General features: G+C 42.4%; 1 protein-coding gene and 1 long non-coding RNA gene across 2 annotated transcripts in view; both read right to left on the minus strand.

The window, feature by feature from the left end:
- Positions 1-27,913, minus strand: part of HS3ST4 (heparan sulfate-glucosamine 3-sulfotransferase 4) — a 448,730-nt gene that overhangs the window by 377,416 nt on the left and 43,401 nt on the right. The gene's annotated exons all lie outside the window — the stretch shown is intronic.
- Positions 313-2,409, minus strand: LOC134731734 (uncharacterized). The gene is made up of 2 exons (XR_010114252.1): positions 1,248-2,409; positions 313-1,205 (listed from the first exon to the last, which is right to left on the minus strand). It is a non-coding gene; the product is annotated as an uncharacterized lncRNA (long non-coding RNA).

Raw genomic sequence — 27,913 nt, forward strand, 5'->3', positions numbered from 1 at the left:
CTATAAACCTGAAGTTTTCCTGCCATAACTCTTAGACCTCACATGACCTTGCCTGGGGTAGTGGCAGCCTTCTTAGCAGACAGCCTGCTACCTGAGTGGATTGCTGCTCTGAGATGGAAATGGTGCAGCTGCCAGAGGGGTTAAGGTGTGGGAAATAATCAAAATCAGGTAGACGAGACCAGCTCTTTGGCTTCTTGGCTTCTGGGTACCTTGGTGTCTGTCTCTTGTCTCCAACATGCATTTCAGAAGCTAGTAGCTGAGCAGATTTGGGTCTGTGCCTGGGCCTAGGCACCTGGCCCTTCTGGTTGAGCATTTTCTTTTTTTTTCTTTTTTTTTGAGATAGGGTCTTGCTCTGTCACCCAGGCTAGAGTGTAGTGGCGCAATCACAGCTCACTGCAGCCTCAACCTCCTGGACTCAAAGGATCCTCCCGTCCCAGCCTCCCAAGTAGCTGGGACTAGAGGTGCACATTGGGTGGTTTTTTTGTTTGTTTGTTTGTTTGTTTTAGTAGGGACAGGGTTTCTCCATGTTACCCAAGCTGATCTCAACCTCCTGAGCTGAAGCAATCCTCCTGCCTCAGCCTCCCAAGTGCTGGGACTGCAGGTGTGCTGGGGTTGCAGGTGTGCTGGGGTTGCAGGTGTGGGCCACCATGCCTGGCCACATTTGGCATTTTCAGTCAGCTTCCCCCTGGCTTTTGCTGGAGTTAAATCCCTCGCCAATGCCTCTGAAAGCCTTGCCCCAGCATCCTCCTCCTGTTGGCTGGTCTAGCAAGTAACAGCATCTCCAGAAGTCAACAAGATGTTCTGGTTCTTTGCTCTTCAAGGAACTGCCCAGCCCATGCCCATCACCCACACCCCCTCTCCAGTGGGAAATTCCAAAAAAGTACTTTGATGATGAGTATGGGCTCTGCAATCAGACCGACCCAGGTTCAAATCCTGCCACTCCCAAGTACCTGAGTCTCAGTCAGCTGGGCTGCTGTAACAGAATACTATAGACTCTGTTGGCTTAAACAACCAACATTTATTTCTCATGGTCTGGAGGCTAGAAGATCAGGGTGCCAGCATAGTCAGTCCCTCAGTGAGGGCCCCCTTTCCCAGTTACATCCTCATATGGCTTCATGGATCCTCTTCTTCTCAGAAGGACACTAATCCTATCATGGGGACTCCACCCTTATGAGTTCATCTCAACCTAGAAGCCTCTCCCTCCTCTTCTAACACGGAACTCCATCCTTTGGCTCTCAGCCCAAGACTACATCTCCCATCACTTTTGCCCTGAGTGGGGTGAGGGCTTCAAACTATGAATTTCGGGGGAACACTTACATTCATTCCATATCATTGAGAAAGTCACTCGACCTCTCCAAAACCCACTTTCCCCTGTTGTAAAATGAGAAAGGTAATATCTACCTCAGAGGATCGCCATGAGGATTAAATTAGTACATACAGAAAGAGTGTGTAGCTGGCACGAGGCTACCCCTCTGTTAATGTTATAATCAGATCATGATTATTACGTCAGAGCAGAGACACAGAAGAGGCACTCAGGAAATCTCTGTTGGATGAATGAGTGTGCAAATGCTCTGCCTTTTGTTTCGAAGGGGAAATTGGAGAACTGACTCTGAAGATCTGGTTCCCATCCGTTTCTCAGCTCACGCTTCCTGTTAGGCTGATGTGGATGACTTTCTCTGTCCAACAAAGTCAACTCCCAGCCTGGTTGATGGAGATGCCAAACCTCTCCTGGCTGACCTGCCAATCAGTTTAGGCTGAGATTGACTGTCCAGGACTATGCTCTCCAAGATGGTAGCTGCGAGGTACATGTGGCCTTTTAAATAATGTAAATTTATTAACTCTTCAGTAAAAGTCAACTCTCAGTCACACTAAACATATTTCAAGGACTCAGCATTCACCTGGGACCAGTGGCTACCCTTTTGGACAGCACAGAGAACATTTCCATCCTCACAGAATGTCCTGTTGAGCAGGGCAGGTCCAGAGCCTGAGTTGCCATTCCTGAGTTGGATGGCAGCTGTGTAATGATGCATGGTGATGGACTTGATTGGAAATTATGCACAAGATACGACTGAAGCAGATCCACCGGGTAGGTCCTGGCCAGGCCCTGGTGTCCCCAAGACCTGAGCCTCACCCAGCTCGCCCCTGATTCCAACCTGACTCCTTTTGGCTCATGATGGGGGAGGCCTGATGGGGGAGGTCAGTCTCCATGCATGCATTTACCCTGGCAAGCTGCAATCACTCTCTCTCTGCCATCTGGCTTGCCTTTTGTCATTTGCTACACACCCTTGCCCCGAGTCCTTTATCAGGAGCTTATGCAGTTGTTCTACCTAGGTTCTGCTTCAGCATTAACTTCCTTCAGCCCTGCTCCACTTCCTTAGAATATTCCAAGCCTCTTCTAGAGAAGGTCACTGTTATGGGCTGAATTATATCTCCCCACAAAATAAACATTGTATGTTGAAGTCCTAACCCCTAGTACCTCAGAATGTGACTTTATTTAGAGACAGTACCTTCAAAGAAGTAATTAAGGCTAAAATGGGGTCATTAGAGCCCAGCGCTGTGGTTCACACCTGTAATCCTAGCACTTTGGGAGTTCAAGGTGGGCAGATCATTTGAGGTCAGGAGTTCAACACCAGCCTAGCCAATATGACAAAACTCCATCTCTACTAAAAATACAAAAATTAGCTAGATGTGGTGGCAGGTGCCTGCAATCATAGCTACTTGGGAGACTGAGGTGGGAGAACTGCTTGAATCAGGGAGGCAGAGGTTGCAGTGAGCCCAGATTGCTCCACTGCACTCCAGCCTGGGTGACAGAGTGAGACTCCATCTAAAAATAAAATAAAATAAAATAAAAAATAAAATAAAATAAAATAAAATAAAATAAAATAATAAAATAAAATAAAATAAAATAATAAAATAAAATAAAATAAAATAAAATAAAATAAAATAATGGGGTCATTAGGGTGGGTCCTAATCCAACAGACAGGTGTTCTTATAAGAAAAGGGATTAGACAGAGAAAACACAGACCAGTGGATGATCAAGTGAGGACACTGTGAGAAGGTGTCATCTGCAAGCCAAGGAGAGAGGCCTCCAAAGAAACCAAACTCTCCGAGACTTTGATCTTGAGTTTCCATCCTCCGGAACTGTGAGAAAATTAATTTCTGTTTTTTAAGGCACACACTGGCTTTAACAGTGTTGTTGAGCCCTAAACAAAGTGTTAGGGTTAGGGTTAGGGTTAGGGTTAGGGTTAGGGTTAGGGTTAGGGTTAGGGCTATGGCAGCCCTCGTAGGCTCACAAAGTCTCCCAGATTGAAGTTCAAGTCCTGGAGGTGCCATTGACCTTCACCTCCATCTCTGTTAGCCTCAGTTTTCCTGTTTATAAGCCAGGGAAATACTACTTCCTATCTCACAGGGTTTTACTCCTTCATACTCACCATTCTCTTGCTCTGTGGCTGTTTCCTTTTTTTTCTCTTTATTATTTTTAAGACAGGGTCTTGCTTTGTCACCCAGGCTGGAGTGTCATGGTGTCATTGCTCACTGCAGCCTCCCAAGTAGCTGGGACTACAGGAGCCCACCACCATCTCTGGTTAATTTTTTAAATTTTTTCATAGAGATGGTGTCTCACTATGTTACCTAGGCTGGTCTCAAACTCCTGGCCTCAAGCGATCCTCCCCACCTCAGCCTCCAAAGTGCTGGGATGACAGGCATGGGCCACTGAGCCTCGCTGGCTGTTTCCTTTTCTAAGGAAGCCTCTCCCTCCTCTCTTCTAACACGGAACTCCATCCTTCGGCTCTCAGCTAACAGTCACAACTCGAACCTCCTGATGGGGTCAACCCCCACTCCACCACTATCATCTCTGCTATCTCTGTGGCCCTCGCCTTTCCTGGCACCTGTCCACATGGTATGTGTGGTCATTTCATTTCAAGTTTGCACCACTAGACTGCAAGCTACTCAAGGCAGAAACGCTGTTTTCTTTTGCTCATCTTAGCATCCCAGCACCTAGCACTGTGCCTGGAAGATGAGCAGAAGCTACTATGTGACAACATGGAAGGACGGAAGGGCTATTGGGAAGATTAAGCTAGATTGTTGATACATAGCCCTTAACACAGTGCCCAGGGCAGAGTAAGTTCTTTCTAACTGCAAGCTATTGTCATTTTTAGTAAATTGCTTTAATTAAAAGAGCTTTGATCATTTTTCAGTCACCTGAATGACTGCAGTCCCTCCACTCCTATTCTAAGCAAACTCTCTCGGAGCCATGCTCACCTTTCCAAGTTCTTCATTTGCACCTGGAAGGCCCCTTTGTTTCCCTAGCTACAACTATTTAGATCATCCTCATCAAACACTTTCATTTTGGGCTTTTTGTTTTTCTATTTTTTTGTTTTGTTTTGTTTTGTTTTTTTTGAGACAGAGTCTCACTCTGTCACCCAGGCTGCAAGGCAGTGGTGTGAGCTCACTGCAACCTCCGCCTCCCGGGTTCAAGTGATTCTCATGCCCCAGCCTCATGAGTAGCTGGGATTACAGGCGTGCACCACCAGGCCCAGCTAATTTTTCTATTTTTAGTAGAGACGGGGTTTCACCATGTTGGTCAGGCTGGTCTCAAACTCCCAGCCTCAGGTGATCTGCCCGCCTCAGCCTCCCAAAGTGCTGGGATTACAGGTGTGAGCCACCAAGCCTCAAATCAAACACTTTCTATCTCCCTTCATATGGCATAAAAGAGGTGGCATAGGTGGCTGTGGTGCTCTGAGCCAAGGAGGTCTTTTTATCCTTGTAGGGGATGGAGGATCAGTCAATGAACTACCCATTTCTGAAGTTCAGATAAATGAGAAAGCCCAGGCCTAGGCACCCGTGAGGCCCCAGGCAGTTACACCCACAGGGAAAGAAGGACCCTGAAGGGAGCCGAATTGGTTCAATGACGTAAGAGACCACAAGCTGGGGTGCGCTCAACAGTCCTGACAATGGGTTAAAACTACAAAGCTATGGCAATTTGAGCATGGGTATTGATAACAGAAACAATCTGTTAGGCAGAGAGACCATGATTAACATTTGTAACCAATTAGAAATAACTAAAAAGAAAATCAATGACAGGATCAATACTAGTATCGAATGGGAATGATATAATGGTTAGAGCAAAGACATTGTTTAAGTGGGTAAGAAAGAAGCAGGAAGCACCTCTTCTATTCAGAACTTCTTATTTCTCCCTCCCATTTGAGACTGGAGAGAATGAGAGGAAAAAGAGAACAGGGGTAACCAAGGTATCTCCCTTATCCCATCATAGGTGCAGGAGGAATCTTTTTGTGACAGACTGATAATGCTGCAAGTTATTCTGGGGGCTCTGGAGACAGGCAGGGGAGAAGACGCACACAGGGATTGTGTGCTGCTTAGAAGATAACATCTGTCTACAGAACTAAAGTTACCTTCCATTCAAAGGCCCAACCCAGGAATATAAATTCTAAATGCTTACTGTGATTCTTCAATGTGCCAGGTGCCATCAAGGGAGCTGGGAACTCTACAGTTTACAAGACAGGGTCAGTCCTTGACCCTTAGAAGTTTTGATTCTCTAAAAGCCCCACCCGACGAAATACCTGCATCTAGATGGCCCCCATGGTAGCCTCCAGGAAGAAAAACTGCAGAGTTTGATGTTCCCTCTAAATTAGACACCTGACAAGATGAAAAGGAAAAGGGATGGAAATTCCAGAACATATGACCAGAGCATGATGGGAGGACACATTCGTTATTTCTACACTCTCTCTATTACATACGTTACATAATACATTACTATATTATATATTATATGTAATAATACTGAAAAGGTTTATAGTATTGCAAGAATTACTAAAATGTGACACAGAGACATAAAGTGAGCACCCATTGCTGGAAAAATGATGCCTATAGACTTTCTCAATGCAGGGTTGCCACAAATCTTCAACTTGTAAAAAATGCAATATCTGCAAAGTGCAATAAAGTGAAGTGTGATAAAATGAGGTATGGCTATAAAGATAAGGAACATAAGTCTCAAAGTAGTTAAATAACTTGAACCAAGGTTTTTAAAAGTTTTATTAGAACAAAGCTGGAGATCTCACAACTCCCAATTTCAAAATATACTACAAAGCTACAGTAATCAAAATAATGTGGTACTGGGATCTAGTCTAATAAGGCTGCCAAGTACAGTTACACAGGCTGAACCATGGCAAAAATCTAGAGAACACTATTCACAATGATATCTATGTAAATAATGTCCTCCTAGGACACTATTTTGTGCACAACCTGCTCAGCCTTACATGCCAGTTCTGCATCAGAAAACTGATTTTATTTAACTATAAACATAGGCACGGGGTTATTAAAATAAGCTAGGAGACACATGGCTAGTTATCTTCCCTCAGGTCGCTCTTGGTCATATTAAAGAGATAAGACATATGTATAGCACAAATTGAAGGGAGCTACTGTAACAAATTTCACTTCAGTTTTTTCCATGAAGTATGAAGTTTCACAGGTTTTCACTGTCAGGTGTGGAAAAAATATGTAGCTTCAAAGCAGTTTTGCTTCTTTGCTGTGCTATGCTGTTAGGTCTTTTATTTTTTTAACAGTGTTTTCAATTCCACTGTAATTCTTTATCTTTCCTCATCTCTCTGCGCCAGCACCAGTGACATCTGTTTCACACAGGGATCATTTTTATCAACAAAGCAGTTTCACCGCAAGGATGTACTGTAGGTTTCAAGAGGCTGCAGATGCCTCTACTTCTGCAGGAAGGTTTGTGGTCAATATTGAATTTGAAGATCTGCGATCTTCTTTGGGGTGAAATCAGAGCATGGGAATGGACTCAAATGGTTGTCATGTGATTGATCACTTTCATGCACGGTCTAAATTATCAGTCTTGCCCTTGCTCTCAACTCCTCCAGCCACTGTCTTGTCTTAATCATCCTTCAACTGGATCATTGTAACAGCCTTTCTATTTAACAGTTCAGCTTTTAGATGTACCCTGCACCCTCACCTCCCACTGCAAAATCATCATCATCTTCTGCAGCCCTCCTCACTGCCACCAGAGTGATTTTACTAAACCACTGATCAAACAATATTTGTATCTATCCCCTGCTTAAAATCCTGCAAGATTCTCCAATCCTTGCAGTAATGGTCACAGACTCGCATGTGTTTGAAGGCCAACTGTGTAACAGAAAGGAATAAGGCAGGGTGTGTGTGCGTGTGTGTGTGTGTGTGTGTTCCTATAACACCACCTAGAGTTGTATCCTTCCCACAATGACATACTTTGTTTGCATATTAAAGATGAAGGAATATTCTTCACTTCCACAAAAAATGTATTTTCTCTTTTACTGTTCTTAAATCAGACAGATCTCTCAAACTAGCTTTTGTTTGCCTCCTTTTGTGTCTGATGAAGACATAAGTCAAGGAAATATTTCACCTTCCTCTTTACTATAAGACAATAGTGCCAGTGTGATGATGAAAGAAAACTGATACTCAGCATCAATTTTGGGAATACAGTTGGAAAGGGCAGGGATCCTGGAAAATTAGGGAACATACGCCCCAGTTGAAGAGGGCAGTTTTGCTTTGATGGCCAGCCCATTGTTACCTTACAGAAATATGGGTGCAGTGTGGCCAAATTTTCTGATTTTTCCAAAAGAAGCTAGAAATCTAAGTAATGTAAAAGATGTCCTAATTAAACATTAAGAAATTGATGTATTCTTTTAAAACCTCAGGCCAAGGTAAAGAAAGCACACCTGCAAGCCAAAAGGCTACAGCCTCTTACTTCCATTTTATGACCTCTGACCTAGAACCACATGATCTACAAGGTTCTCCATCCTCATCTCCCAGCACTACCCCGTGTCAGCCATTCACCCTCAAACCTCTCTATGCACGCCATGGTTTTTCCAAAATCTGGGTCTTTGGGCATGCTATTTCCTCTTCCTCTTTTTCTATCTGGAAATACTCCTTCCCCAAAGCATGCCCGGAATGTCACCTCCACAGTTTATTGTTGCCTCTCTCAGGCTCCTTTAGTCTCCTGAGCATTACATTATGAAAGTGTTACATTACAATATGGAAGTGTTTTCATATTATTTGTATTAATTTCTGACCCTTTTAATAGTATGGAGTTTCTTAAAGGCAAGAAGTATGCCCTATTGATCTCTGTGATTTCCATGTTAGCAAGGGGACTTGTGGAGTAGGACTAGGTGACTGCTTGTTGAATGAATGGATGCGTGGGTGGAGGGGTGGAGGGGTGGATGGATGAATGGATGGACAGATTAATGGATAAATGAATGGATGGATAGTTGGCTGAGTGGATGGATAGGTGGGTGGATGGGTGGGCAGATGGATGGACAGATGGATGGATGATGGATAGATGGATGGATGACTGGGTGGGTGGATGAATGGGTACCTGGATGGGTAGATAGATAGGCAGATGGGTGGATTAATGGATGGATGGATGGATGGATGGATGGATGGATGGATGGACAGACGGATGGGCAGGTTGATGGGTAGATGGATAGATGGATGGGTGGATGAATGGATGGATGGATGGTGATATGGTTTGATTATGTCCCCACCCAAATCTCATCTTGATTTGTAGTTCCCATAATCTCCATGTGTTGTGGGAGGGACCAGGTAGAGATAATTTAATCATAGGGGTGGTTTCCCCCATCCAGTTCTTGTGATAGTGATAGTTCTCAGAGATCTGAGGGTTTTATAAGGGGCTTTCCCCTTCACTGGGCACTCATTCTCTCTCCTGCCACCCTATGAAAAAGTGCCTTTTGCCACGATTGTAAGTTTCCTGAGACTTCCCCAGCAATGCAGAATTGTGAGTCAATTAAAACACCTTCCCTTTATAAATTACCAAGTCTTGGGTATGTCTTTATTAACAGCATGAGAATGGGCTAGTACAGATGGGTAGGTGGATGGGTGGATGGATGGGTAGATGGATGGATGGATAGATGGATGGGTGGTAGGTGAATGAATCCACAGATACGTGGGTGGGTGGATGGATGGGTAAGTGAATGGATGGGTGGGTGGGTGGATGGATGGATAAGTGGATGGGTAGCTGTATGGAGTGTGTGATTGCAGGCTCCTTACCAGGGCCTTAAATAGAGCTGCCACGGATTAGTCTAGACACTCTGGCTTTATTTAAGTTCTAGCTTAGCTAGAAGATACAAAGCTCATTTCATTACTAAGAACTTTGAACTTGCCCTTTCCCCAGCTCTTTATAAGACCAGCTCTTTCTCATGATTCAGGCTTCAACTCAGATAAAACTTCCTCAGAAAAGTCTTGCTCAACCATTCCCATCATAAGAACCACAACCAAGTCAGTAATTATTACATTATTGTCCATGTTAGCAATTCTGGCTGTCTTAAATTACGTTGTATATTTCTGTTTACCTATTTATTTTATGCCTCCCACTTGCCTCCACTAGCAAATTTCATGAAGGCATTGCTATAGACCTATACCCACCATTGTGTCAGACACATTGTAGATGCTGAATAAATATGGGAAAATTTAATAAATTTATTGATTTGTAACAGAAGAAATAAGCAATTAAAAAAATAAGTGGAACCCATTTCTTTGGTGCTTTTATTGGCCTTGTGGCATAAAAGACAACACTGGGAATAAGAAATCTCCTTTCCTTATAAGATTCAGGAAACTGTATGTTACCATTGTTAAAAGCCAGGGGGTTAGAGCCAGAGAGGCCTGGGATTGAGACTAGGACTCGTTACTTGATATCACTAAGTGATCTTGCTTAACACACCAGCACTTAACTTTGCTAAGCCTCTGTTTCCTCACCTTTCAGACGAAAATAATAACACAAATGCATAAAGAGCTTCTCAGGACTAAATGAGATAATCATGCATGAATAACACATAACACAGAATCTCCCACAAACTAAACACCCAACTGAAACGCATCAGCACCAGGGAGCTGTGAGGCCATTCTGGCCATCAATCACTAATGTTATGAGACCTGGACTATGAAAGAAAGATATCAACAGATCTGACTCCTTCCCAGAGCAATTTACTTCCCAGGGCTTTGCAAACCATCAGCACCGTGAAAATGTCTCAAGTTGGACAAACGTCATGAATGATGAATTATGATAATGTTCTGCTACTGAATCAGCTTTGAAGAAAGCTACAAGTTTTACCACCACTGTAGCAGAGGGGAAAGGGTGTCATCCACACCTAGTGCCATTCTCATCAGAAGCAACCCATGCCAGGACAGCTCTTATTTATAGACTGACTTCCCCTTGGCAGAGCCATTTTCCAGGGAGGCCTCTACTGAGCCATCATATTGTTGAGCACAATTTTCTTGGAGGTCAGGTCACCATCTAACTGAACCTTCTTTGTGGGTCCAACATACGCCAACATGGCATTTTGCTAAGAAAACTCATAAAGAGTATTGCTGCCTGCAGTACGACACTCCCTCTATAATACCATCAGTCTAATTGTTTCCAGAAGCAAACAATTAAAGTTTATGAGAAAAACTCTATCTGTAATTGTAGGGCCCCAGCACAGCTGCTTCCTAAGCAAGGCAGTTGAAGACTAGCTGGTGCAGATATTAAAGTACAGTATGTAGTTAGCAATATGGCACCTAAATGCATCATAGCAGACCTATCGGGGAAATAAACAACATTTAAGTGTATTTTTGGAAGACAAATACTCAATACTTTGTTTAATGTATGGTTTGCCATTAGTGGTTAATCTAAGACAATGAAGAGAGAGCTGTGTTTCACGTGGCTGTTGAGAAAATGTAGAATTGATTGTAAGAATGATTGAGGATTTTTAAACAGCACAACTCCCAAGCCAGCAATGCCCTCTGTTGCCTTTTTGCCTCCCTCTTTTAAATTTGTCTATAATCTGTTCAGACAAATCCTTTTATCATGTTGATTTCCTCTCCTCATTATGATGAATGTGATTAATTACTAAAATTTTCCCTCATTCTTACACAACTCTAAGGCCTCATTTTTCATGAGTAAAATGGCCTTTCTTGTCCAAGTACACATACCCACACCCCCTTCCAAAGCATTTCCATTTTATGTCTTCATGTTATTAATAATAGTTTTCAATTAGCCCATTCAGTTGGCCACTTGCTGTTGTGAAATTTATCTAAAGCTAAAGAGGCCAACACCTCGACTTGATAGTTAGTTGGCATAATTAGTGACTGTGACCTCAGAGTCCGTCATGAAACTTCTCTTTGTGTGACATATTTATTCATCAAATAATGAATGGAGAGGTACCTTCCTAGTCCAATCTCCACCTGTATTCCAAAGCTGGTCAGATCCATTCTCCAGTTTGAAAGCTTTCAGACAGTCCCAGATTTAATCTCAGGATGAGAAAAAAAAAAAAAGGGAAATGGAAGCAGTTGAGTAGATTTAAAACTTACTAGTCACAGAAATGCAGCAGGAAGGCCATTTTTTAAAAAACAATCTAATGTACAACAACATAAGGACCTCCTTTCATCCACTGTGGTCTGGGATTGCTCCCGATTGCCCCAGTACCAGCCTTTCCTTCTTGTACCTTCCAGCAAGCAAACTAACCCTCGTTTCCCACAAATACTACCACTGTGTGTAAGCCAAATAGCAGTGGAAAACAAGAAAGGCAATTAGATTTAAATCTAATCCTGCTTACTCCGCACCCGCCCTTTTTATTTTTTCCACTAAGATGTTCTTCAGCATAGTAACAAATATGATTCCTGTTTAGCACAGTGTGAAGCAGGAGTGAAATGCAGGTCTGTTAGCACTATTCAGCTACATGATGACATTTCAAACTCCTGAAAGGGAACTCTAAACACAGATTACTAACAAAAACCCTGAGTGCTTTGTAATTATTTATATGTCATTCCTACATAATCAATGTCACTCCCGCACTCACAGAGCTTAATTCCTTGCTTTGTGTAAAGTCCTCTGACATTCTGTGAGTCAAATTACAAGGATACTAAGCACAGTCTCTGCCACCTACTGCATTTTCCCAGTGATGGCCATAGTGAAAGAGCATCTCCATAATAGGAGTGTATGGAGGGGAAATGAATGAAGCCGCACGCATACATACACACATGAGCACACATAAATACATCCATCCACATCTGCACACACGCACTTTCAGAGGAAATATCTCTATTCAAAAGGCAAAAGGAGTTGTGGCAATCAGCCATTGCAAACCAGGCCATAGTCAGAACCTGCGCAACTGCTCACTCCTGCAATGTCATGGGTCTCAGCAGGAGCAGACACAGGAGTTGTGCAGTTTTAAGCATCCCTCATCAATTCTTTATGTATCTATGAGTACATCAAGTGGCAGCTTCTTGGCTCCTGTTCCACAGCACTTCCACCACACAATGGGGACTCCCTGCAAATTAACATTCCTTTCCTCCTGCCTGCCCTGCCCTGAAGTTTTCAAACATAACAATAATCTAAATGAAATAATGAGAGAAACTCATTCAAATGCTGTGGAGGGAACTGTTTTATTGCTAAGGCAGCAAAGAGAACTAATTGAATCCACTGGAAAGAAAGAAGTAGAAGGGGCCGGGCGCGGTGGCTCACGCTTGTAATCCCAGCACTTTGGGAGGCCGAGGCGGGCGGATCACGAGGTCAGGAGATCGAGACCATGGTGAAACCCCGTCTCTACTAAAAAAGACAAAAAATTAGCCGGGCGTGGTGGCGGGCGCCTGTAGTCCCAGCTACTCGGAGAGGCTGAGGCAGGAGAATGGCGTGAACCCGGGAGGCGGAGCTTGCAGTGAGCCGAGATTGCGCCACTGCACTCCAGCCTGGGCGACAGAGCGAGACTCCGTCTCAAAAAAAAAAAAAAAAAAGAAAGAAGTAGAAGGGAAAAGCGGGGAAGGAGAATGAAGTAGGAGGGTGGAATGATGAAGACAGAAGAGGCTGATACTATGCAGGCATACACATTCACAGGCACACACACAGGCACACACAGGCCCAGGCAAGTGAGTGGGAACCTGAATATTCATGGGAGAGAAATTGCATAAGTGTGAATGCAAATAGCTTCCAAGATGGCAATGCTGCCAAGGGCTGGGCTCACAAGTACTGAGAAAGTGCCTCAAGTAGTTCATACTCTGAGCTTTGAGCTTTTCAAGAGCCACATTGTACTCCTGATGGAGTGAGTAACAGCTGTCAACATCTAGACACAAAGGTAGCATCAGGTCTAACAGTATGTGTGTTGGCTATAAAGCATAGCTGCAAAGTCCATGACATTTCGCCCATGGAAAATGAGTCTATCTCTTCTTGCCTTGAACCCAGTTGGGCTAGTGATTGCTTTGACCGCTAGAGTATGAAATGATGGTATGTGATGTCCAAGGTTAGGTTATAAAGATCATGCAGCTTCTAACTTTGTCACTAGAACATTAATTTTTGGAGCTCTGAGCTGCTCTAAGAAGTTGGACTACTCTGAGGTCTCCATGCTGTGAGGAAGCCCAAGCCATATGGAGAGGCCATATGTAGAAACTCCAATCAACCATCCCAGGTGACCCAGTTTTTGTTTCATACCAGCCTAGATCCAAAACATATAAATTAAGAAGACTCCAGAGGATTTCAGTAGCAACCATTTGGGATTTTCCATCTAAGACACCAGATACCATGGAGTGAAACAACCTTTTTGTATAGTGCTCTAGTCCTTCCCCCATGGAATACATGAGCATAATAAAATTGTGGTTGTTTAATGGTATTAAGTTTTGTGAATTTGTTATACCACATTGCCAGCCAGAATAGTATGTGTTATAAACACCTACTGTTACTTCGGTGAATCATCAATTTCTACCTTATTAGTTTTAGCATCTAGAAAATGGGACTAAGACTAATAATATCTACCACACAAGGCTCTTTGAAGAATAATCAAAATAAAATGATAATAAAAACAACAACAAAGAATTATTTAGAGCTGTCTATGTTTCCGGACCCATTTTACATGTATTACATAATTCAAATCACTTAATCTCATGAGGTAGAAAGCTGCTATTATCCCTTTTACAAATGGGAAACCGAGGCACATAGAGGACAATAGCTTGCCCAAACTCATATAGTGAGAGGGACTAAAGCAGTCTTGTTCCAGCTGCTGCTGCTGCTGCTTCTTCTTCTTTTCTTTTTGATATGGGATCTCACTCCCATTGCCCAGGCTGGAATACAGTGGTGCAATGACGGCTCAGAGCAGCTTCAACTTCCCAGGTTCAGGTGATCCTCCCACCTCAGCCTCCCAAGTAGCTAGAACTACAGGTGCATGTCACCAAGCCCAGCTAATTTTTTGTATTTTTAGTAGAGACAGGGTTTCCTTATGCTGGTCTTGAACTCCTGAGCTCAAGCAATTTGCCCACCTAGGCCCCCAAAGTGCTGGGATTACAGGTGTGAGCCACTGCACCTGGCCCCACAGCCCCAGCTTCTTCATCAGCCTAAAAAATATGTCTAAAGGTGAACAAGCATATAAGAGTGCCTGGCGTATATCTAAACTTAAGAAATGTTTATTGCTGCTGTTGTTACTGTTATTATTTAAGAGTCTGACAATTAATAGACACACACTTGGGAAATACCAAGATGGGCTTTTCCTACCTCTCCTGTTTTAGCATCTATCGGCAAACTCTGGAATGGTTTGTCCAGTCTTCATAATCCCCTGGCTATCAGAAAATGGGAAGAATATTCATATTGTACATTTCACATGCCAAAAATGATTTTAATTTCATGCTGTACTGAATCTAAGAAATGCCCCCTTTAATCCTGTTTTTATTCTAAACTAGTATAAAAACTTTAATATTTCCTAATAAAGTGTATATTTATTCATTCCTACCAATCTAATGGCAATTTATGAGAAGTCAGGCAATAGCCAGTAAGACAAGCTTGAAGCTTTGGTTCTAAAAGTTCAATCAGTTAACCTAGGACAGCAATCACTTCTCCAGAATGAATAATGATATGGAATAATATTTGGATGGAGATAAACCCTTTTTGCATAGAAAATTGCATTATCATGTACAGTATCTCAGCTGGATATGTAAGTTTACCAATAAGGACATTGCTTCATGCATTTTTATCATGGAGCTTTTTGATTCTGAGATTTCCAGAGGATTCTGCATTGAGGGAGGAATTCTTAATGTTTGCATAATATGTGATGCTCTCTGAGCTGCAGGTGTGGGGGTGGGAAGGTAGGAGCTGGGCTCTGCGGTTTCTGAAAAGCTGCCACTACACTTTCCCAGAGGTTCTTCATTCCACTTAGCAAAGGGAAAAAGCTAGCAATGCACAGTGAGACTGAGTTCTTTAAAGAAATGGCATTGAAAATAACCATGATGTCAATTTCAGCTAATGGGGCACAGTATGGGTTCATTTTAAAGGGGGGGAGGGGAGCGGCATGCAACCATTAAGAAAGAAATGCTTATGCCATATGTCAGCATGACCACCAAGGCACAGCCAGGATGCAGCAGCTCTGGGGAGAGCGCAACGCATCTCCCCTACAGACATCCAGTCGGACCTCCCAATGCCCAGGTCCCAGACAATCATTAGGGAAGTATAATTATAAATAAAATTAGTGAGAAAGTAGCCATTCCTCCCTGCAACCACCAACTGCAGCTTCAGTGACTTCTATTAGTGACAGAGATATTTAATCCCTGAATTTCACTAACTTCCCTTTCACAGGTGCAATTGCCAGAACATTTCAGGAGCACACACCTGCTTGCCAGATGACACATTAAGCTGAGAGCGCCCTTTCAAACTCAGGAGGGGTTGAGCTAGGAAAAGCCTTCTCTCCTCCTACCCCTCCCAGGACTGCTGAGTTTGCTCTAGTAAGACTCCAGCTATGAATTGTCTGCAATGCTAGAGAAGACATCCATGCTTGGGCATCTGAGAGGCAGTGGAAGACCTCTGTAAGAGTCTGCTAGTGCTCACTAGAAGACAAGCACAGGGACTGACAGCACAGACGTTGGTGTCAGAAAGAACCAGGCTTGAGCTCTGGATCTTCCACTCATCTCTTCTCTCTTTGCTTCAGTTTTCTCTGCAAAAGAGGAACAAAAATAACATCTGCCTGATAAGAGTCGTGAGGATTAAATGAGGAAATGCTGAAGCTATGCCAGTGAGGGTAGCTGTTACTTCTTGGTTCTGAAATGTTGAATGCTCTGCCACCACAGGTTGCGAGTTCTGGGCTGTCACATGCCCTGCATGGAGACAAACCAAATGGCTGGACCATTTGGTTTGGTAGCAAAAGCAAAACCTCAGCTTTGCCTGGGGAGCTGTCCACGGCCAACGGTGCTGAAGACAAGCCACTTCTGTGTCTTCTGAAATAGCGTTATCTGTATGCCTGTGGTGTCCCCAGCCTGTAATGGCCAGAAATCTATGGAAAGAGGAGTAGTCACCAGGATCAAGGAATAATGATGAACGTATTTTTCAATGCCGACTATCAAGTTTCTCTCACTTCTTTCTGAGTAATTGTGATGGTTGGCTGTGTGCAGTGGCTCTCACCTGTCATCCCAACACTTTGAGAGGCTGAGGCAGAAGGATTGCTTGAAGTCAGGAGTTCAAGACAAGTCTGGAAAACATAGCAACTTCCATCTCTACAAAAAATTAAAATTAAAAAATAAATCAAGCTGGTGTGATGGTGCACACCTGTGGTCTCAGCTATTTGGGAGACTGAGGTGGGAGGATTGCTTGAGCCCTGGAGTTCCAGGCTTCAGTGAGCTACGATTACGCCACTGCATTTTAGCATGGGTGATGGAGCAAGACCTCCTCTCTATAAAAACAACTGTGGGCTGGGCGCAGTGGCTCACGCCTGTAATTCCAGCACTTTGGGAGGCCAAGGTGGGTGGATCATGAGGTCAGGAGTATGAGACCAGCCTGACCAACATGGTGAAACCCCTTCTCTACTAAAGATACAAAAAATTAGCCGGGAGTCATGGCATGCACCTGTAATCCCAGCTACTCAGGAGGCTGAGGCAGGAGAATTGCTTGAACCCGGGGGGCAGATGTTGCAGTGAGCCAAGAACGTGCCATTGCACTCCAGCCTGGGAGACAAGGTGAGACTCTGTCTCAAAACAAAACAAAACAAAACAAAACAACAACCAATTGTGATGACTAGCATCAACTTTTGACTCAAAGTTTTATCCCCATCTTTCTGACTACACACCGTGTGCTGTAATCACTTGTAACTCTTTCTTCCTCTCCAAACTCCTCATACTTAGTCGTATCTCCATGCCTTTGCCCACACTGATGGCTTTACTCAAGATCCTCTAATCCCATTATTTGTTTGGAAAAATTCCTTCAGGATCCAGATTATGACCTGAAAATCATTCTCTGAATCTCCTCAGCCATATTCCCTGGCTGATCCATCACCTTTAATATCCCATTATAACACTTACAACACTATTTTGTACTCAATTAATTCACTTCAAAATGTTTTCCAAGTACTTTCAATTAAACATGGCCAAGGCACTGGGAATTCAATGATGAGCAAGGAATAGGTGCTGCCCTTCAGAAGCTCATAGTCTAATTGAGAAGACTTAGAGTGAGGTGAGAATCAATAGGTAAATCCATGGAACAATGGTAGCATATGGGCAAAGCACTTGATGCACAATGGGAGAACTGAAGAAGGATTTCCAATAGAAGGTAAATCTATGCTAAGATCTGGAGGATAACTTAATCAGGTGAAAATGAAGGGGGGAAGCCTGTATGCAGTGGACATTGTGTTTCAATATTTGCCAAACATAACATCTGACAAACTGCCCCATGATACTATACAGATCAGTTTAAGAAATCAAATCCAAGTAAAAAAATTGTTAGGACAAGTCAGAGCTTATTTTTATCCAAAACATGCAGATTGGTGAATTTCAAATTTTAATGATATGCAGAAGACTACACACTACATGATTCTTTTTATATAAAACTCTAGACAAGATAAACACAAACTGACATAAAGCATATTTCTAGGGGCCAGAGTAGGGGAGAGGACTTCAAAGGGGCACAGTGGAATTTTTCTGGGTGATACAAATGTTTTTTGCCTTGATGGTTGTGGTAGTTACATGACTGTGTGCATTCATCAAAATCCACCAATTTAACACTTAAATTTTGTGAATGTTATTGAACACGGAGTAATAAAATATTTACTAGGTTTAAAAATATAGGACATGGCCCAGGATTCTGCATCTTTAATAAGTATCTCTGGCAAATCTAACAAGGATGGTCTGAAAACAACTGTCCCAGAAGTGGTTGTTCTAATTACTTATTCTAAGCTTGCTGTAAGCATTCAGTAATGCTTAGAATCAATGTGTAAGTCCACAGAACAATGGTAGCACATGGACCAAGCACCTGATGCTCAATGGGAGGACAAGATCTTGATCTTGTTCAAAATATTATCATCAAAAATGTGTGGCCAAGATTGCCAGTGACCCAACTCTCCAATTATTCTCTCCTTCATCTTTAGTAATAGAACACTTATTTTTATCTGGGTATGTAATTACCCAGCCAGAAGACTATCTTTTCCAGGCCCTCTTGCAACTAAGCATGTGACTAAGTCCTGGCCAATATGACTCAGTCCTGGCCAATGAGAAGCATTTTCAAGTCTTTCATGAAAATTCCCTTAAGAGGAAGAGATGTGCCTTCTTTATCTCTTCTCTATTCCTCCCATTTAGGATGTATATTACTCCGTTTTCACAATTAATAAAGACATACCCAAGCCTGGGCAATTTACAAAGGAAAGTGGTTTAATTGGATTTATAGTTCCACGTGGCTGGGGAAGCCTCATAATCATGGTGGAAGGCAATGAGGAGCAATTCACATCTTACATGGATGGCAGCAGGCAAAGAGAGAGCTTGCGCAGGGGAGACTCCCGTTTTTCAAAACCATCAGATCTCACGAGACTTATTCACTATCACAAGAACGGTATGGAAAACACCTGCCCCTGTGATTCAATTACCTCCCACCAGGTCCCTCCCGCAACATGTGGGAATTCAAGATGAGATTTGGATGGGGACACAGCCAAACCATATCAGAATGTAAATGCAATGGCTGGAGTCCCAGTAGCCATCTTAATCCTTGAGGCATCATATTGATGATAATGATGATGATGACAGAAAAATGACAGACCATGTTACACCATGCCTAATCCTGGACTTTTTTTATATCTAAGAGAAAAACAAACTTCAGTGATATTTAAGCCACTGCTATTTAGGATGTTACTACTATATGCAGTGGAACCTAGTCCTAACACATACCTGCAGCTTATTAACTTCAAATCTCTCACACCAAGCTGATTTGATTATCCAGTGTACTAGGTGACAGAATCAAACATCAGGCAGATTTTTAGACCCATTAAAAAATGAAGATATTAAAAGTATCTAGCTGAAATCAGGATGAATTTAAAAAGTTATGCCTCTCCAGGATCTTAGTAAAACACTTTACTCAATATTAGTCAACCTTGTATTGCAGCTGATTTTAAAAAGCTAATTCATTGTCAGGTTATATTAATAAAGGTAGAGGATAAGGAACAGAGAAGACAGATTTTCTAATATGCTTTTTAGACAACAGCTGGAATAGTTAATTCATTCCTGAACACTTCATTTGAAGAAGAATGCTGATAAAATTGAGGTGGTTCAGAATGGAGTCAAGTGTAATCAAAGGCCTTGAAAAATGTCAACTGAAAAATCTAGGCTATTTAAACTGGAGAAGAGAATACTGAGATGTGTGATAAAGACTATGGGAAATAAATGAAGAGTCAACATGTTCTAGAACAGTAAGACTCATTCCATTTTGCTACAGAAGGAGCAAGGGGAACAAGATGTGAGAGTCAGAGGAAATCAGCATAAGATCCATCAAATAGCCGAGGGGGGTGGCTCACACCTGTAATCCCAGCACTTTGGGAGGCCAAGGTGGGCAGATCACTTGAGGCCAAGAGTTCGAGACCAGCCAGGCCAACATGGTGAAAACCCATTTCTACTAGAAATACAGAAATTAGATGGTCTTGGTGAAGCACGCCTATAATCCCAGCTACTCAGGAGGCTGAGGCAGATGAATCACTTGAACCCGGGAGGCAGAAGTTGTAGTGAGCCGATATCACACCGCTGCACTCCAGCCTGGGTGACAGAGTGAGACTCCATCTCAAAAAAAAAAAAAAAAAAAAAAAACCCATCAAACAAAAAGTAAGCTGCCTTATGCAATCCAGCCTCCTGTGATATGCTGATTGATTAATTGACTTACACCTCAATTTGTTCCCAAAATAAATACCTAACATTTTAAAGTGATTATGTGATAACACTATTCTGAGTGCTTTATATGTTTAATTCATTTCATTCACAGGACTCTCTAAAGTAAGTACTATTATTATCCCTATTTTTATAGATAAGCAAACTGAGAAAGAAAGGTTTAATAACGTGCCCAAGGTCACACAGATAAGAAGACGCATGCACAGCCAAGATTCCAGTGTTCTGGTCCTCGGAGCCCACACACTCATCACCAGGAGGCTACACTGCCTCTTCCTCACTGAAACATGCAAGGTTTCCCGTGAGTGCCCTGTTACTGGAAGAGACCTTGACAGCTAACTCTCTGGAATGTTGAGGTTGCAACTGGGTATCATGGACTTCTCTGATATCTTCAATGACCAGGGGCTTTGTGGAAGTTCAATGGGATTCCGGTTTTGTGAAGCAGTGGATATGCTGGGTTTGTAAAATAACATGTGGAGCATCATGGGAAGGTAACACAACTGGAAGGTAGTTCAAGAGATGCATTGGAAATCAGAGGCACAAATTTGTCAGAATGGTCAAGGCTAGAGAGAAAGGATTTGAAATCCACCCTTGGATATGTGACAACGGAAGTTATGAAGCATTCATATTTGAGAAGGTTGAAAGCAGAGGATGGCAGATACTAAGCTCAACCCATGAACCATGCACTGCATGCTGAGAGTAAAACAAAAGGTCGGCGGCAGCTAAGCATGGAAATAGCCAAATGCTACAGAAGAGAGGGCATGACACTTTCAAAAGGCTGACTGATCCAGAAGAGTCAGAAACCTCTGTTGCTTTCACTTGCTCAGAATCTATTCACCCTTATTCTTCTAATAGCACCCCTATTATCCTCTGGGAACCATGCTTCTCTGTCATGTTTACCTGGTGGGATTTACCCTGGATTTACCCTGGCATTACTCCCCTGAATCCAAGGTTCCCATGCTTCTGACCTGGCTGATAGCCACAGTCTATTCCCCTGATCACTGTTGACCACTGTGGCTGGTTTAGAGTGAATAGATGACCTCAGTGGATCCAGCGAGAATCAACACTGAGATTTTTGGTGGAATTATTAGGATGGAGGCTTTCTCTTTACCACCCAGGTACCTAAGCTAGTAAGATTAATGCATGGACCTTCTGTGTACCATTTCTGGGACTATGTGAGGAGGGCTTGTCCATAAATGAAGCCAATGTGACAAAAAGCAGTGTCAAGGCACTGGTTTGGTGGTGAGGTGGGGGGGTGTGGATTTGCACACTCAGATCCAGTATTTTGAATAGTTACATATATTCCCTGGATTTTTCAATTATGCCAGCAAAAATAAATTATTTCCAGTATGTCTCTGTCATTTGCCTCTGAGAGTAATGGTCACTATTCATTACAATTTCCCAGTAATGACAAACACTCACCATGTCTTTCAACTGTATTTACTCACATACTCTTTTTTTTAACCATAGATCTTAGCAAAAAGATTAAAAAGTAAATAACAGGGGAGCCCTATCCACTTAGCAATTAAGAATGTGGGTTTGGAGGGCCAGAGAACATGTGAGTCCCCAGTTCTGGCACTGTGTGGCCTTGGGCAAGTGACTCCATCCCTCTGAGCCTTGGTGTCCTTTCTGGTATAAGGGATCGTGATAATAGTGTCAGAGAGACCTCTGTCACAGCATGGATTCCTGTACATCTCCATGCCTTTTTATTACAGAATAAACTCAAGAGCAACATATGTGGTCTCCTCCATGGAGCAGAAACTAGCACAGGGCCGGGCACATTAACAACAGAAACAAGCCTCATTGAAATTATTTGAATCAATTAAATGAAATACTACAGACAAAAGGGTTTTATAAGCTCCAGAGTATTCTTTATTATCATCTCATAGATGATAAAACAGCCCCTCTTTTTTAAAGAAAACTTATTGAATCTGAAGTTCAACCAAGTTCAACAAGAAGCAGAATCCTCAAAGTACCTTGTACAGCTATGTATAATCCTAGAAATCTGGCCCCGTTGCCTCCCCTCCTCCCCCCGCCCCCCACACCTTTTTTTTTTTTTTTTTTTTTTTTTTTTTTACCTTGAATTCAAACTCATCCTTTAAGAAATGCAGTGCTGGTACTTAAAAATGAAATCTTGGCAAGGTAAATGCATTTCTTTACGCAAAAACAAAAAAAAAAAAACAAAAAAGACTGAGGAGTACATCATTTAAGGCAATAAAGAAAAATTTATGATCCATCTCAGATTTTCAAATGTAAAATGGGATACAAAAAATGTCTGTGTATAATAAATGTTTCAAGATTTGTTAAAGTCCTGCATGGAAAGGAAAGAAGACAGGTAATTCAAAAAGAAGTCCTTTCAAACATTTTTTGCAAAAGTAAAGTACACACAGACACACACACACACAGATACACACTTTATGTAGTATAATCAAAAATGTAATAGTAGCAGATACTAGACAGAAACTAAAAACCTATGCTAGGCCCAGTAATGAGAAATTTCACTATGTCTTTAAACTGTATTTACTCACATACTCCTTTTTTCCATGGATCTTAGCAAATAAGATTAAAAAGTAAATAATTAGGGGAACTCCATCCACTTAGTAATTAGGAATGTGAGTTTTAAGGGGCAGAGGATATGTGAACCCCTGGTTCTGGCACTGTGTGACCCTGGGCAAGTGACTCCATCTCTCTGAGCCTCAGTTTCCCTATGAGTATCAGGGATTGTGATAACACTGTCCTCATAGGTTATTGGGATTGGTGAGACAAAGGCATAGAAAGTGGTTACCATAAAGAAGTGATCATTCTTTTAATGATCCTTTTATTTTACATGGTTTAAATTAGCCACCACAAAATCTAAATGATTCCCCCAGCAAGAAGGAAGCTACAACCCGAATACCGGGTTGTTATTCATTGCTGTCCTTCTACTCGTCTCACCTGGATCAAGTTAATTCACTTTCTGTGAAAGGAGTCACTCGGAAACTAAGATCTTTGGGGCTCAGTGCATCCAAGAAACTGGACCTATTTGGAGCAGGCAAATATTTATACTAAAGAAACAGGCAGACATCTACTCAAACTCAATGGTGCGACATCTACTCAATCTCAATGGTGCCACATCTACTCAAACTCAGTGGTGCCATATCTACTCAAACTCAATGGTGCCACAATTTATCTCAAACTATCTTTTTTTCTATCACAGTAGAAACTTGGAAGTAATTTTTGACTTTTTTCTCCCTTTAAATCCCCTCTAGTTAACCTATCATCAATTTCTCTGTTTCTTTAAGATGTCATTCAAATGCAAATAGTCCTTTCTACTGCCACTGCCACGACTCTAGTCCAGTGCCTCATGACTCCAATCCTAGAATGATGCAGTAGGCTCTCAGCTCTCTCAGCTCAGTGCTTTTCAAATCCTGGATGCAGATGACGATCATCCAACTACAGATTCTCAGGCCACCCCAGGCATACCAAGTCAGAATCCTTGGGGCTAAAAAAATAAGGAAAGAAAGAAAAAAAGGAAGAAAAAGAAACAGGCAGAAATAGGTCCTTGTCTTGGAAGGAACACTGAGCACTGGGTAAAGAGTCTCACCCAGGTCTCAGCTCTACCTTTCTGGAAAAGGAAAAGCCTTCAAGAGATGCTGTTTCTTTAGTCACTTCAACCACAGGAAGATGTCAAATTCAGAATGGCATTTTTCCCTTAGAAGAAAAGATCTGAAAACCCAAACTTGGAATCTCAAAGAAAGCTTAAGTGGGAAGGACATCTTTCAATAACCAACATCATCATCTTTCCCATGTGCTACCATCCCAAACAGACAGAGACATCCAGGGAGTCCTGCTCTGCAAAGCACTTTTCAGGAAATAATCAGCTTAAGACATCACCCATCCAATTCACTTTGACTCTGATGAACAGTGTCATGCTCCTTAGAAAAATGAAACAGGAGTGGCAGACAGTCATGATGACAGCCAGCTAACCATTGGTGAGTCTTTCGAGTTGTTTGTTTGTTTGTTTGTTTGTTTGTTTGTTTTTAAGCATGTCATGCGCAGAAAAGACGATAGCAAAAGTAGGTAGGTAGAAATTGCCATGTAACCGGAGGCTTAGGGCAATTAGCAGACAATTCTAAGCCTTCATTCATTCACTCAGCAAGTTTTTTTTTTGTTTTTTTGTTTTTGTTTGTGTTTTTTGAGACAGAGTTTCACTCTGTTGCCCAGGCTGGAGTCCAGTGGCGTGAACTGGGCTCACTGAAACCTCCGCCTCCCCGGCTCAAGCAATTCTCCTGCCTCAACCTCCTGAGTAGCTGGGATTACAGGCGCCCGCCATCATGCCCAGCTAATTTTTGTATTTTTAGTTGAGATGGGGTTTCTCCATGTTGGCCAGGCTTGTCTTGAACTCCTGACCTCAGGTGATCTGCCCGCCTCAGCCTCCCAAAGTGCTGGGATTACAGGCATGAGCCACTGCGCCCAACCTCGACAAGTATTTATAAAGTGCAAGGTTCCGTTCTGGGGGCTGAAGATAGAGCAGTAAATCAAACAGGCCAGGTTCCTGCTCATATGGAGTATACATATTAGTAGCAGGACACAAATGAAAAGTGAATGAAGTAAGCAAATAAACGAAGAAAATATTACTAGGCAGTGGCAAGTACTATGAAGGGTATTAAACTAAATGGAGTGACAGATATTATAAGAAATTACAGAAGACCCTGAATAGCCAAGTCAATCTTGGGCAAGAACAAAGCTGGAAGCATCATACTTCCTTGCTTCAAGTTATATTACAAAGCTACAGTAATCAGAGAGTACGGTTCTGGGACAAAACAGACACGCAGACAAGCTGGAGAGAGGTGAGCTGGAGGGAGAAGCCTAACAATGTAGGCTGTACTCTGACACTTACAGCAGATGTCATCCACACGGTGAATAAGTGACCAGGGAGAAAGCCAGGAAAAACTAAGGGAAACGAGCAGTGAGGGGCAGGTTTCCTCAAAGGGATGCTACTGTCACTTAAAGTGGGATTGCTTTTCTTGTGTGGGTCTGTCCTGAGCATTGCAGGACATTCAGCAACTCCTGACACCCCACCCCACCCACCTAACGTCTGTAGGGTCCCTTCTCTTGGCACTAGGGCAGCCAAAAATGTCCCTGCCCACTTCCCAAAAGGACAGGCAATAACTCCCTGTTCGAGAACCACTGATCAAAAGGGAGAACTAGGATGAAGGCCCTCAGTTAGAAACAAGATTGGACTATTCAAAGAAGAGAGAAGGTCAGGGTGCCTGGCATGTAAGGAGTGATGGGGAAAAGAGGTAAGAGCTGCGCTGATAGTCATAAATGCTTAGCTGTGGTTTACTAGGTCTCCACACCATCAGCATAGGAAAACTTCCTGTAGGAGACAGAGGACGAGCAAGGCATAGAAGCTACAGGTATTGGCTGGGCGTGGTGGGTCATGCCTGTAATCCCAGGATTTTGGGAGGCCGAGGAGGGTAGATCATGAAGTCAGGAGATCGAGACCATCCTGGCTAACACGGTGAAACCTCGTCTCTACTAAAAATACAAAATACTAGCTGGGCGTGGTGGCACGTGCCTGTAATCTCAGCTACTCGGGAGGCTGAGGCAGGAGAATTGCTTGAACCCAGGAGGCGGAGGTTGCAGTGAGCCGATATTGCTCCACTGCACTCCAGCCTGGGCAACAGAGTGAGACTCCACAAAAAAAAAAAAAAAAAAAAAAAAAAAAAAAAAGAAGCTACAGATATCTACGTGGTTTCCTCACAATATCAGGAAATGGGACACAATTACATGAAGTTTTGCTGCCCAGATGCTGCTATTAGCAGAGATGGGAGAAAGGAGAGGGAAGTGGGCAAACTGCCTTTTTCATTATCCTAAAATGTATACATTGTTTCTTTATTTGTATACTTGTAAGGGGTATAAGCACAGTTGTGTTACATGGATATATTGCATAGTGGTGACTTCTGGGCTTTTGGTGTAACCATTACTCAAGTAATGTACATTGTACCCATTAAGTAATATCTCACCCCCCTCCCACTCTCCTACGCTTCGGAGCCTCCAATATTTATCATTACACTCTCTATGTCTATGCACACATATTACTTAGCTCCCACTTATAAGTGAGAAAATGCAGTATTTGACTTTCCGTTTACGAGATGTTTCACTTAAAATCATGACCTCCAATTTTACTCACATTGCTGTAAAAGATATGCTTGCATTCTTTTTGTGGCTGAGTAGTATTCCACTGAGTGTGTGTGTGTGCTTGTGTGTGTGTGTGGGGGTCACTTAAAACATATACTTTTATTCACATTTTAATCTACATCAAACCAGAACATGTCTCACAAGTGTCACCACTGGCCAAATAGTGGTGTAGTCATGACGTATGGTCATCGCCTGAGCATGCGCGTCAAAACCAGCAGCATCCAGCTCCACCCATGTTCCCGTGAAGGACATGATCTTGTACTTTTTTATGGCTGCATAGTATTCAATGGTGCACATGCACCACATTTTCTTTATCCAATCTGTTATGAGCTTACCTATATAACAAACCTGCACGTGTACCCCCAAATCTAAAATAAGAGTTAAAAAAAAACTCATCTCTACAAAAATACAAAAATTAGCCAGGCATGATGGCAGGTGCCTGTAATCTCAGATACTCAGGAGGCTGAAGCAGAAGAATCCCTTGAACCCAGGAAGTGGAGGTTGCAGCAAGGCGAGATCACGCCACTGTACTCCAGCCTGGGTTACAGTGTGAGACTCCATCTTGAAAGAAAGAAAGAGAGAACGAACGAAAGAAAGAGAAGAAAGAGAAAGAAAGAAAGAAAGAAAGAAAGAAAGAAAGAAAGAAAGAAAGAAAGAAAGAAAGAAAGAAAGAAAGAGAGAGAGAAAAAGAGAGAGAAAGAAAGAGAGAGAAAGAAAGGAAAAAGAAAAGAAAAACCAGTAGCATCTTGGAAGAAAATCCTGGGGACAATAACGGAACACTCTTTAGAAACTCTGCAAGAGATTTGATGGAACAATGAATGATACTACGGGGAGGGGAGGAGGACACGGGGAACTGGAGGTGATTTAGAAGGATCAGACTTTGAATAGGAAATCTTTGGAATATTGGAACCAATTTATTTTTTCTGATGATTGAAAACACAAGAGTGATAGAAGATAAATGTCTTAGTATAAGGATGTTCTTTCCATGAAAATAAAATGTTAAAGCTCTAAATGTAAAAGTATTGTCATGCTTTAATTAGCAATGTTTTATTCTTAGGGATCACATGAATAAGAGTGCATCTTACAGATTTGAGGAAATCTGAGAACATTTACAGAGCATCCAGTGAATGCCAAGAATTTTATATGTGCCATATAGCACGTAATCTTCACAGTCACACTCTCAAAATCCATATTATAAACTCCACCTCACAGATGTTAATAAGTGACTTCATATGGCAAGGTTTGTTTTCTCACTTCAAATGAACCACATCCAGTAGGTAAAGGGCAAAGCCACACTGCAGAGACATGATGACAAAGAGTGGCCACAGCCTCAAAAACACATTCTTCCAACGTCGTTATGGATGCCATTCCAATTAGCTTCCCCACTATTCCCTGGAAAAACATCCTTTGACCTCTGCTCAGACAACATGGGAAGCCCTGTTTTGAAGCAAATCTGTGGCATGAGGAGATGAAAACCTAGCCTAGGACAGATGGACAGACAGAGTGGGATTCTTGAGAAGTATTGCAAAGTTAGGTAGAACTTGGTGATCAAGTAAATTAAAACTATTAC

The sequence above is a fragment of the Symphalangus syndactylus genome, chromosome 11 (assembly GCF_028878055.3).
Source record: "Symphalangus syndactylus isolate Jambi chromosome 11, NHGRI_mSymSyn1-v2.1_pri, whole genome shotgun sequence".
Taxonomy (NCBI): Eukaryota; Metazoa; Chordata; class Mammalia; order Primates; family Hylobatidae; genus Symphalangus; species Symphalangus syndactylus.